Genomic DNA, 11956 nt, shown 5'->3' on the forward strand with positions numbered 1-11956 from the left:
ACCAAGGTAGAATATCTTTCTCTTCCACCATTTAGTATTATTGTTCGTAGTTTTTTTCAAGGTATCCACTTGAGTTCAAGCTTCCAAATAAGGGCATAGTTGAAAAAAAAAAAAGAAGAGGAAACCATGACACACCACCAATTTGGTGGTTCAAGAAATTGATGGATTACATGGTTATCAAACCATGAAATAGTACCATACCATACCACCCCTTTTAGGAAACCATGGAAACAAGCATGGTTCCCATGGTAATCATACCATACCATACCATGGGAAACCACCATCCAAACAAGCTGTTAGGAGCTATTTTGGCGATGAAATCACTACCAATTTCGTAGTATCCAATAATTTAAGTGAAGAGTACTTGTTATGAACCAATTGCCCCATATTGAAAAAATAGAGAAATACTAATGGGGTTATATATCAAATGGATTTTTTCATCTATCATGCTAGTTTTTTAGATTGGGCTTTCCCGTATGATTTATAACATTGGTGCTTTCGTTGAGAGTCCCACACATTGGGTCGTGACTCGGAGTGATAGCTTGCATGTCAGGAGTAGTGACCTGGACCCAAGAGGGGTGCCAGACATGACCAATTGGGCATAGTCGTGACCAACAAAGATCGATTCACGCGTGGAGCCGCGACTCGGAGTGATGGCCTGTGTGCCAGGAGTGGTGGCCTGGACCTAAGAGGGGTGCCGACCGTGATCAACTGGACTCAGCCGTGACCAACGAGGTCGTTGGTTCTCAAGCGGAAACGATTGTTATGAACTAATTGAACCAAGAGGAGTACCAACTGTGACCAACAAAGATCGATCCACGCGTGGAGCCGCAACTCGAAGTTATACACACACTATATAACTGCAGACACTTAATTTTATCCCTCCCAAAACCCAATTCTTTCATTTTTACCTCACGTTATCATACACCCTCACCCATATAACTGTAGACACTTAATTTTATCCCTCCCAAAACCCAATTCATCTATTTTTACCTCATGTTATCATACACCCCCCACCCATGTAATTATACCCTACCAAAAATACAAAAAAACAATAAAATTTTAATAAATACATAACAAACCTTATCTCAACCAACTCACGCCCAACCTCCCTACCCCTCACATTTTATTCCATTTTGTTAACAAACTGAAGAGGACAAAATGAAAAGAGAAGCGAGGCCCACCACTAACAAAACTCACACTGCCAATACCTCACAACATATAAACATTACTCCTTAGAGCACAACACACAATTGATACACAAACCATCACACACTCTCATACATTCACTGATATATTCACCAACGCACAGATACCCTCCTGCACAAAAATTCACCTCACCCCATTTTTCTTGGGCTTCTTCTTTTTCTCACACAGAACACACTCACATACCATCACTGACTATCACACGTGCACAATGGATTCACGCACAAAATTGCACGCCACACACTGATAGGAATTTAAAAACACAGTGGACAAAGACGAACACCCACACGTCACAGTCACCCTCCCCGAAGCTTCACCGGAATTTGATTTCATCAAAAAAGAAGACACGCACTGAGATCGGAATATGAAGAAAGTGAGATAATCGAGCAAGAAAATGAGGAAATCGAGGGAGAGATAGAGGTGAGAATCAAAGCAGTTGTGAAGCCATAGCCGACGAAGAATGGTCAGATGAACACCCTTTGTGGAAATTTTTTTCGAATATATAGGTTAAATATAAATATTTATGATTATATATATGTTGTTACACAATCTTGACAAGCTAGAGAAGCATAATCTAGTGGTAAGGTTAAATATAGATATTTATGGTTATATATATGTTGTTGCACACCCTTGACAGAAGCATAGTCCAATGGTCAGTGGTCAAGAGTGTGCATTTTCGCATCAACAACCCGGGTTCGAACCTTGGTAAGGGAAAATATGAATACCCTTAACCAAAAGTCACTTCTCCACCGAATCGAAGGATAGGAGGTCGCGTCTGGTTACTGCTCCGGCAACACAGTTACCGAAAAATGTCAAAGCGTACTGAAATTTGCCGGAATCATCCATCTCCTGTGGGATTCGGCCATAACACACCCGAATCCCAAAAGTACCCCTCATTCTCTGATTTTTCGATGAAATTTCGTCGGAAAACGTTATTGCGTCGACTGTTGGGTGTTAGAATTCTAGAAAAGTTAACCATCAGTCATAATCGGTTTGGTATTGAGTTTTCTGTGGGTTTCAGATCTGTTTGGAAGTGCGTTTCTAAATACCGAGTTAGATTTTGGGTTCGTTGTCGAGGTATTCTGTTCAGGATTTCACGTCCGAACTTTCTTTAATTCTTATTATCAACGAAAGTCGATTATCGGGAGGTCATCTCTACGACTCTTGCTCTTTATTTCATTTTAATTTGGTATATGATGTTGTGATTATGTGTGGGGTGATTATAATTGTTGGATTTTGTTGATGTTATGATTACGTGCTTGAAGATGTAATTTCGTTGATATATGGAACGAATTTGAGTAGCTTTGATCGCGTAATTGATAAAAAATGAAGTTAGAAGGGGTGGGAATCGAAAAAAAAAGTGAATATTGTAGCATTTTGATTCATTGATGATTGCTAATTTGGAACAAGTACTGATGTTGTTAAGCACCATAGTATCATGACGGGTTGAAATTGATAGGCAAATGATAGGTCGGGTAGGCAAATTTAGAAATTGTGAATTATTGGATTATGTGGAATGTTTGTTGAATGGTTCTCTGTTTCTGACGTTTGGAAGATGTATTCATTTAGTCGGGGAATGCCCCGTGGTCATTTGTATTTATTCATCGGGGAATGCTCCAAAGTATTGTGTACGCAAAGGAGGCTCATGATAAGGTCCGAGGCATTGGGTGAGGCATTGGAGCTTAGTTTTAGGATTAGCTTAGAATATGATTTATATTTTTGCATTTTTTTATTTTTGGACTGGACACTATATTTTGAATTTGTTTTGTTTTGTGTATTTGATTAATTGTTTTATGTGTTTTTTGTGTGGTTTATACATTTGTGATGTAAAATTAGCCGATATGCTCCAACCAGCGATCGTGGTCGAATCATGGAATCGAAGAGTGCCTAACACCCTCCTCTCGGTCAACAGAATTCTTTAGCCGGAATCTCTGTTCGCAAATTAGTTTTAAAGAGTCAAAAACATTTTTGAAAAAGAATTTCCTAAGGTGACTGAACACATTTGATTATGTCAAGTAGCGACTTTGAGTTGATTATAAAAATGAATCCTTTTTAAAATAATTTTTATTTTTTATCACTTAATAATAAAAATTCTTTTCAAACTTTAAAATATAATTTTTTTGGGTTGAAAAAAGGGGTGTGACACTATCTGCTCACTATCACAATTTTTTCTTTTTTAAGCAAGGTAGATGGGTGGTCAAAACAAGGTTAAGAAACCTTACGTGGGGAAGTTATATTCTTGTATGAAGAGTCAAAGTTAAACATTCATATGCAGTATTAAATTAAAGAAGGTTTACTTTCAGTATGACTTTTAGCACCCTTTCAAGTTTCAAAGAAGGAACTTTGGGAGAGATATAGTTGAGGAATTGGGTTGGCAAAATATTGGTGAAGTTGTAAAAATAAGTGAATCTATTAATACTGTATTGATTTTGGTAGAGATATAGAGGTAAAATAAGATTGATGTTTGGAAATTATTGTCAGTATAATAATATAGGTAGCCAAATTATACTGTAGTTTCTTATAACCCCACCCCCGAAGCTCGCATTCTTTTTGACTCGAACCCCCACCTTAGTGTTGAAGGTGAGGTACCTACCATCCGAGCAACATCAGCTTGTGTAGGAGTCTTGTAGTATAAGAATTATTAGATGATGATGGTCAAAGGAAGCAATATCTACCATCCGAGCAACATTAGCTTGTCACTGCAGGAGTCTTGTAGTATAAGAATTATTAAGATGATGATGGTCAAAGGAAGCAATATCTACTAATTTGCAGATACGGAGTCAGAATTTCAATGAAGGGGGTTTCATATTCAAAGAAAACTTAGGATTTCAACTAAGGGGTTTTCATATTCAAAGAAAATTCAGTCGAAGGGGGTTCAACACCTACTATAATCACATGAAAAATAATTTTAATCATGTAGAAATAGTATATTTTTTCGTCAAAAGGGGTTCGGCCGAACCCCCGAACAGAAAGCTGGCTCCGTCCTTGCTTGTCTGATGGATTATTACAACTTTATGAGTGTCTCTTGGCTCAACTTTGTCAGTTGCTCATAGGGTGTGCATCAGTTGGTTCGGTTCAGCTGTACATATTATCAGTGGCAGAGTCAGAATTTTCATTGAGGGGGTTCAGAAGTAAATATACGGACTAGTCGAAGAGGGTTCAACGTCTACTATATATTCATAAAATATAATTTTCTGACGAACGGGGTTCGGATGAACCCCCTGAATTGAATGTGGCTCCGCCATTGCATATTATCAGTTTGGGTTATAGGTTTTTGATTTTTAAATATGTTAAACCAATAACCAAGTCAATAAGATGTTATTTATCGATTTTTAGTTTATCAATTTTTAGTCCTTAACGATTTGATTTTCGATTTAACCGATAAGAAAATACTCATAAAATAGAAATAGTAGTAACTAGCATAAAAAAAATGTATCTTAGTTGCAATAAAAAATTCTACATGATGTATTTTAATTTACAAGAATCTTCAAGTTCGAACTAAATGTTGTTAGGAGAAATTAATAGTTTGTATAATTGAATTAATAGGTTTGTTAATTTGCAGAAATTAAAGAGAAATTAAGAGAAATATATAATAAGTCAAATATATAGGGACAGCCCCATCGTCACATGCGTTATTAATATTCTTTCGTACCTTTGTGGACGCGTGCTTCAACAGTTTTTCTTTCTTTTTAGAAAGTAGTGATAAAGGAAGCACTCAGACTGACACGGACTATTACAAGACATAAAGTGGGCATCCCCACTTGATCATACTATCTAATAATACAAACTAGGATAACTGTAGAGTCTGTGTAGAATATCTTTACGTATCCAAGTTGTGCAGGGCTATGGAGTCGAAACTCATGCCTGAGTCGTCGTCTTCATATGGATCCTGGGCATCCTGGAATTGTGCTATGCTATCTTCGAATTGTGCTATGCTGTCTTCTTCGTCTGTTCTGGCAGAATTATTCTCTGTATTATTTATTGCTGGCATTGTGTTGTCTGGTTGTTCGTCTGATCCTTCATTTATATATTTGTCTTGAGGTTGGTTTCTAAAAAATCTATCTAGTGTTTGTTTAATTATAGTCTCTATTGTCTCATTTTTTCTTCTGGATATTAAAGTCTTTTTTAATGTCTTAGGTTTGAGCTTGATTTTTGATGAAGAGCAACCTTCATCTTCACTTTTTGGCAAAGTGACAGCCATTAACGGATTTGATGCGTCTTTACCGATCACCGTTTGAATCGGACTAGCTGTACCAACATCCGGTACAGTGGATTTCTGAGCATTTATTGGGAAATGCACACCCTTCTCATCCATTTTTTGAGGAGATGGAGAACTCGGAGTTGGGGTCTGGGTTTGTGCATCAGTTTTGCTCACGGGAGTCTGTTGTCTGAGTTTTATTTCTAACATGTGTATGTGTTTGATTAGTCTGGTGTTTTCCATGAGTAAGGACTCTTTCTGGGCATTGAGAGTTTTGAAATTTTCAGTCATGGAAGAACAGTGATTACAAAAAATAATCTTCCCAGTTTCCTTTTGCAAATTGTACTGGGGTATCTGATCTGGATTTTGTCTCAGAGAAGGAGATATGTAATAGTTTGGGCCTAAGTATCCCCTAGCATGATTAGTAGCTTCTGTGAAATCATTAAAACCTTTAAAGAGAGGAGCTTTAAAACCTTGTATAGAATCTAGTACCTCTAACCAGGTTTGAAAAATGCCATTAGTTTTTCCATGAATTACTACATAGTATTTAAAACGAGGCCTATTTTTGTCGGCCATGTAATGACATAAAGCATTCATAGATGCCATGAAATGGTTTCTATTTTGTCTGTTATAAGAAATCCAGAGGTTATCAATTAAACACCTTTGGGGTCTGTCTAAAACGTAGTCTGGTCTTATTCTGAATGATATATTGCTCTCAGGGTATGCTATTAAATTAAATGGGCCGAAATGAATTCGTTCCATTGTCTCGAGGGATTCTAATGGTCTAAAATTTAAGTTACCTAACATTGTCTGTTGGTAAGCTTCTGAGGATGAAGCTACACCTTTGCCTTTGTCTGCAGGAGCTTGTCCTGTTGGTCTCATGCTGAAAACAAATGAATAAAAATTAAAACATTTATTTAGTTATTCCTAGTTGTAATCTACTTAATTGGTCAGCTAATGCGTTCTCTTTTCCTTTTATATGTTCGAATACTATATTCTTGTAAACTGATATGGTATCTGTAAAGTTTAGCCATCTTCTTCTACTACTAGTTTTGTCATTTATTTTCTGATGGAATTTAACTATAGCTTCGCAATCTGTTCTGACTAATATTTCTTCTTTATTTAGTATAAATAGTTTAAAGACATTAAGGCCATATATAATTGCTAATACTTCTAAGTTTATGGCGCTCATATTGCCTTTTTCTTTGTATGCGCCACTTTGATAGCCACAAATTTGTTCTTCATTTTTGTTACTATATTTATTAGGTCTTGCTTTTAAAATAGCTCCCCATCCTAAATCACTTCCATCTGTTTGAATTATTAAGTAGTCTGATTCTAATGGAATTTTTAAATCCGGGATATTGCTGACTTTTTCTTTTATCTTTTGGACTAATTTAATATCCTCTATATTAAAATGTTTTTGTCCTTTGCTACCAGTCTTTGCATATAATGGTCCTGCGATTTTTCCTAAATCTTGAATGAAGTTTCGTGCATAATTGACTAATCCTAAAAATTTTTGTAAATCCTTTGTTGTTTCTAATTTATCTGGCATGTCTAATACCTTTTTTGCTATGTGTGGTTGTAGTTTTACTTTTCCATTTCCTAAAGTAATTCCTAAAAAATTAATATAGGTTTTACATAACTCCATCTTCTTTTTGCTTATTATAATACCATGTTTAATGAATAATCTAAAAATTATTTGTAGGTGTCCTAAATGTTCTTGCATGGTTTGGCTAAAAACTAGAATATCATCTACATATACTAGGATGAAATGTTTGTATTCTCCGAATATATTATCCATTTTTCTTTGAAAAATGGGCGGAGCTGTTTTTAATCCAAACGGCATGACTAACCATTCGAAATGTCCGCTTGGACATGTGAAGGCAGTCCATTCTATGCTATCTGGATGCATTTTAACTTGCCAGTAACCTGACTTGCAATCAAATTTACTATAAACCCTTTTATTTTGAATTCTGTTTATTAACTCACTTTTGTCGGGTAGTTTGTAAGCATCTGTTCTAGTATTGTCATTTAATCTTTTGTAATTTATTACCATACGAGCTTTTCCTCTTACTTGTTCACTATGATTTCTCACCATAAAGGCTGCTGATCTATGTTTAGAGGTGGATCTTCTTATTACTCCTAATTGTAATAGTTCTTTTATCTGTATGTCAAATTCTTTAGTATCTTCATTATTTGCTTCTATAGGTGCCGTTTTTATTGTATACTCTAAATTAATTATATCTAATTTGCACATTATCTCATTGGCTTCCCAATGAGCTAACGGTTTTTCTCCTATTATTTCCATTTCATCTAATATAGAGATTATATTTTCCAAGTCTTTTGGACTGTTTATTATTCCTATTTTATCTATTCCTTTTCTGAAATTATAAAACTGAGTTTCTATACTTATTAGGGTATAGTCTTTTTCAATATCTGTTAAACATTCTTGTCCTTCTGCATTAAGTAGTGTATAGGTTCTAACTTCTTCCAGATTTTCTCTTAGCAGGTTGCTGCATTGATTATTTTGGCAATCGTCGCAACATGGTTCTGGAAGCGATTTCTTTTTATTTGTATTTAGTTTTCTAAATACTGTAGGCAGTGTTACTGTTTGTACTGGTGTATAAGTTAAATTTTTAAAGAGCATTATTCCGTCCCTTGTCAAGAGACATCCTCCTTGATTCTGTATACAAAATCTTAATCCAATAACAAAATCTGATCCTATATTTAAATCTCGTGCTAGTATTTTATTGACATTGTACACTGGGTTATAGAATTGATTGCATGTATTTAAAAAACTTATTTGTGCTTTGTCTATGTAATAATTATAAATATTGTGCGACCCATCCATTTGAGTGGCCATTATAGGTTTATCTAGTATTTTTAATAAGTGTTCTGGTACTATTTCTTTATTGATTAAACAACTAGTACATCCAGGATCTATTAATGCTAGAGTTTCTATTTCTACGTCTTTTATTTTAATTTTTACTAATACTTTTATGGTAGAGAATTCTTTATCTTCGTTGCATATTAGACCAGTGCTATTTTCTTCTAAATTCATAAGTTCTGCTTCTATCTTTTCTAAATGTACCGCTTCTTGTGTATCCGTTTCTTCTATGGTGACTTTTGTTTTTCCTTTTTCTAGAATGGTTAATCTTTGTTCTAGATCATTTAATCGAGTCTCTAGTGTAGACACCCTTAGGTTTAAAATTTGATTGCTCGTATATTTTTGTCCATTATATATTTCTGATTCTACTTTTATTTTTAAAGTGTTTTCTATACAATTTATACATGCCTCTAGGTAACATTTTTTGCATTTAGCTCTGTTGTCTTTACTTGGGTACCAATTACATATACGGCATCGATTACTATCTAAACCCTTATTTCTTTGAAATTCATGTATACATTCTTGATTAACATTCATTAAATTATTAATCATTAGGTTGCTTAAGTCTAAATCTTCCATTTCTTGACCTAGCTCGTTAACTAGGTTATCTTCGTCTGATTCAGAAGAGTCAGATTTTAGATTATCTTTATCATTTATGTCAATACTTATTATTGAGTATATACTTTCTGTATCGGACATATATTCATCTACGTTTAATAAAGTTTCTTGGAAATCTTCTATTAATTGAGAATTTCTAGTTCTACTATTATTTCTCTTGGGACATACGTTGGCTAAATGGTCTATACTGCCACACGTATAACATTCTAGTTTATTTTTATAATTTCTGTCGTTTCTATATTTTCTAACATGTCGATCTCTAATTAACCAAGGTTTTTTAGCCTTTGACTTTCTTAAGAAGTATTGTTTTCTATTATATGGTTTCTGATTATTTCTTTTCTTATACCTTTTATGTTGTTTCTGATCATAATTTTGAGTTGTGTATATAACAGATTTACAGAAATTCATTTCATTTCTTTTCAATTGTTTTTGTATTTGTATGTTTGTACATTTTTCTGTTAATATATCCATTATATGTTGTGTTCTATGTCCTATTGTCCATTTTAAATTTGGGTTAGCAACTACCCCATCTCTCTTATACCATCTATCCTCTATTTCTCTTCCTAAAGCTCCTGGTAATTTATTAAATAATTTTTTGCCTAATTCTTCATTAAAAGTATTTCCACTGACAGTACAATAATAAAAATAGTCTTGTAAGAATTTCTTTATATATACCCTATGTGAAATACTTAATTGTTCTAGTTTTATTAATGCTTCTTTTTGTAGAGCTAGTAATCCACTATTTGGATCTTTTCCTGTTAATAACATATGCATTTTATTTGTAAAATTATAGGGGTTAGGTCCCATACTTAATAGAACCTGGAAGTCATATGGGCAGTTTGTCTTAAAACTCTCCCATGTAGCCTTTGCAGATTCGCCTAAAAAAGTTTCCAAATATTTATACATTGTTTCTGTATCTGTTTCTGTATAATGTCTTAAGTAATCTGCAGCTACTATTCCTTTCCATAAGTCTATTACTGTATCCCACATTTGGGGATCATGTGCTGCTATATTTAGAATTTTACCTTTACTACCTCCTTCTTGTAATTTAATTGGTTCCTCTATTGGCATTCTTTTTCCTGCTGGTTTTATATGGTCTCCCCTAAGTTCTGTATCTGGGTTTATCCTAATTGCTGGTCTTCTAGGTACATTGCCTGTACTATAATCTATTGGTTGAGGATTAGGGTTTGTCTGTTGGAATGGGCTAGCACTCGAGGAGCTAGTTGGTTCCAATTCTGCTAGTTCTTTATAACTGATAGTGGAACTTAATATAGAAAGTGTGTCTTCATCTTTTCTTTCAAAGCTAGTTTCGTTATTTCTATATCCGAAATTATCATTTCGTTCTAAACAGTTTTTGAAATGTTTTATACATTCTTCAATTTTCATGTTGTCTTTTTGACATCCTTTACATTTAAAAGTTATATTTTTATATTCTTCCGCTAAAGCTTCAGCCTTTTCTATGGCCATGTCTACTTCATATCCTTCTTGTAGGACTTCTATATTCATAAACCCGCTTTCTGTTTCTATATTACTTTCTGTTTCATCATCGTCTAAATTCCTTTTAGTTGTGTAATTGTAATCTGTAAACCTTACGGAAGTTTCGCCCTTACTTGTAGTATATAGTAGATGAGAGTCTGGTGTAAAAATTTTTGGTTTAGTAAACTTATTTAAATTCCATTCTAAACCTGCGTATATTTCGGGATCTATTTTTATTGGTTTTATTAAACTTATGCCTTTATTTCCCATTATTTCTACTACATCATTTACTTTTAATTTAAATTTTGTATTACTGCTTAAAGTTAATTTTCCAATAAAACCTATGCACATTAGCAAATTATTTCCGCTATTCATTTCTTCGTATCCCTTAGTCTGGATTCCTATTTTAATATTTTGTCCAAATTCTTTTAAATTCATTAGGAAGTCTGGGCTTATATAAAATATTCCTCCATTATTAGTCATATCTACTTCAGTTAATCCTATTATTGATTTTTTAATGTCTGACCATCTATCATCATATATAGTTATTAATACTTTGGATCCTAAATTTTTTCTAGTTAATCCTTTTATTCCTATAACTATTAAACCCATATGCATTAATACCATTCTATTCTTTAAATGTTTTAAAGAATGAGCATTTACTAAATCTAGTATCTTAAAGTCTTCTCCTATGGCAGATATTTGTTCTTCTCTATAGTGTCTATATAACTGGTTATCGGTAGAAAAATATCCTGCATTATATAGTGTCTTGGGATTTAATAATTTTAATTGATGTTGTTGAAAAATTTGTAGGTCTTTATCTACATCTATTATTTCGTTAAGTTCTTGATTCTGTTCTGCATTAGGTTGTCGTCTGCATATTCTGGCTAATATATTATTGTTTCCTATTCTATTTTCTGAAAAACTTATTCTTTGTCTTTCTTCTCCTGTATTATTTTCGATGGCTCTCCGTCTATTTGATAGAAAGTCCATTTTTGTGGTTTTCGTATTATATTTTTTCGTTCTTGTTTGGGAGTTAATTCAATTCTTTTTAATTGGTTAACTAGTTCGTCTATTTCTAGGTTATTTTTTGGTTGGGTTTCTTTATTTATTAAGATGTCTATTTTCTTGTGTAATTCGGGTAATTCTGGCTCTTTGTGGAGAGGTTTTTGAGTTTCCTTGCCTTTTATTAAAATGTCTATTTTTCTGTGTAAGTCTAATAGTAATTCTATTATAGTGTTATTTTGTTTTAGTAGGATTTTATTTGTTTGACTTGAAGGTATATGCCTAGATAGTCCTTCAGGGTCACTATGATAATTTTTTGATTTTTCTAGTGCTTTATTGTAGTTTATATCTTCTTCACTCATGAAAGTGATATTTCTTCTAATCTTTTTGTTATTTTTTGTAAGTCCTTAATCTCTGTTGTTATATTTTCTACTTGTTCTACAAGCTTAGCTATTAGTTGAGTTGTTTTTAGTTCTAATTCTTTATATATATATATATATATATATATATATATATAGGGTTATCGATTTAACCAATAACCAATAAGAAAAAACTGAACCGAATTA

This window comes from Capsicum annuum, chromosome 5, assembly GCF_002878395.1.
Source record: "Capsicum annuum cultivar UCD-10X-F1 chromosome 5, UCD10Xv1.1, whole genome shotgun sequence".
NCBI lineage: Eukaryota > Viridiplantae > Streptophyta > Magnoliopsida > Solanales > Solanaceae > Capsicum > Capsicum annuum.